The 1,882-nt window shown below is 36.0% G+C and overlaps 1 non-coding gene across 1 annotated transcript; it reads left to right on the top strand.

Annotated features, from left to right (window-relative positions):
• Positions 1-1,258: 1,258 nt before the first annotated feature.
• Positions 1,259-1,365, top strand: LOC139846216 (small nucleolar RNA R71). The gene has a single exon (XR_011758947.1). It is a non-coding gene; the product is annotated as a small nucleolar RNA R71 (small nucleolar RNA).
• Positions 1,366-1,882: the final 517 nt, after the last annotated feature.

Raw genomic sequence — 1,882 nt, 5'->3', positions numbered from 1 at the left:
TGGAATTGTGAATCTTCCTGGATCTGAAAATTTTTATGGTATCTTATTCAACAGCACTGCAGAACAATTAGCATTCATAGTAACAACCGAGAGTTCTTCCATTTTCTTTCTATTTGTGATTAGATCTTTCAAGAATTTAGCATATCTTGGCATTCCTGAAATCACATCAATGAAAGGAAGATTTACATTTATTTGTTTAAACATATCCATGAATTTGGATTGCTCGGCTTCAAGTCTTTCTTTTCTCATTTTACTTGGGTAAGGAAGTGGAGGTTGGTATGGTTTAACATAAGGTTTAGCCTTAACTGTGTTATTTTCATTAACCTTTTCAACTACCGGTTCTGTATTCTTATCTTGTTCAGGTTGTGGTTCTTGTGGAGTAGGAATAGAATCATCAGAAATTACAGGTATTTCAGGTGGTTTAAGTGTAATACCACTTCTTGTGGTGATGGCTTTAGCTGTTTCATTCCGGGGGTTAGCATTTGTATCACTAGGTAGACTTTCCGGTTTTCTTTCACATATCAACCTTGCTAGGTTGCTTACTTCTTGTTCCAGATTTTGAATAGAAGCTTGTTGATTTCTAAATGCTTGAGCATTTTGTTCATTGGTTTGTTTCTGAGATGTGAAAAATTGAGTTTGAGATTCAACTAGCTTCGACATCATGTCTTCTAAATTTGGCTTTTTATCATCGGTTTGTGGTGGTTTATTTGGAAAAATAGGTCTTTGCTGATTGTAAGTATTATTAGATACTTGTTGATTGCTATGACTTTGTTGATTGTTGTATGGAACATTTCGGTTATAATTCTGGTTTTGATTGTAGATTGGTCTTGGCGATTGATAATTATTCTGATAATTATTTCCAGGCCTTTGGTTCATGTATGAAACATTCTCTCTTTATTCCATTGTTTGTTCAATACTAAGACAATCTTTTGTCAAATGTAGTCCTCCACACTGCTCACAACTAATTCGTATTGAGTGAATATCTTTAGTCATCTTTTCCATTCGTCTCTCGACAACATCTATCTTTGCAGAAATGGAATCAAAGTCATGGCTAGAATCGGCTCTAGCCGCTTTAGATTATCTAATGATATCTTTTTCTTGGTTCCACTCATGTGAGTGGGAAGCAGTGTTATCAATAATTTTGTAAGCTTCTGTTGCGGTTTTCTTCATAATGGAACCACCAGCTGCTATATCGATGTCTTTTCTTGTAGTGATGTCGCATCCTTGATAGAATATTTGTACTATTTGATAAGTGTCTAAACCATGTTGCGGACATCCTCTTAATAACTTTCTAAATCTTGTCCATGCCTCATATAGAGTTTCATTGGGCTTTTGTGTGAACGTAACAATTTCTCCTTGAAGTCTCACGGCTTTAGATGCCGGAAAGAATTGTTTAAGAAATTTTTTTACTAAAACATCCCATGTATCAATCGCCCCTTCAGGTAACGATTCTAACCAATCTTTGGCTTCTCCCTTTAAAGTCCAGGGAAATAACATGAGATAGATCTGTTCATCCTTAACTTCTCTGATTTTAAATAGTGTATAGATCCTATTAAAAGTTCGAAGATGTTCGTTTGGATCTTCCTTCGGCGCACCACTAAATTTGCACTGATTAGTTACTATGTGTAGGATTTGTCCTTTGATTTCATAATCTGGCGCATTAATGTCTGGTTGAGTAATTGCGTGACCTTGGCCAGTGCGTTTAGCTCTCATTCGGCCTTCCATACTTAGAGGTTCCTGATTTTCCATGATTGAGTTTGTTGAATCTGAATCACTAGAGGATTCTGACTTAATGGTTTCTTCCTCGGCAATTTCTGGATGAGTGATTTGTGGTTCAGGAGGAATGATTAATGATTCAGGATCTCTGAATTGTCCCTGAATA

The sequence above is a fragment of the Rutidosis leptorrhynchoides genome, chromosome 4 (assembly GCF_046630445.1).
Source record: "Rutidosis leptorrhynchoides isolate AG116_Rl617_1_P2 chromosome 4, CSIRO_AGI_Rlap_v1, whole genome shotgun sequence".
Classification (NCBI taxonomy): Eukaryota; Viridiplantae; Streptophyta; class Magnoliopsida; order Asterales; family Asteraceae; genus Rutidosis; species Rutidosis leptorrhynchoides.
Note: the sequence above shows the minus strand (reverse complement) of the source record. Positions and strands in the feature narration are given on the sequence as shown.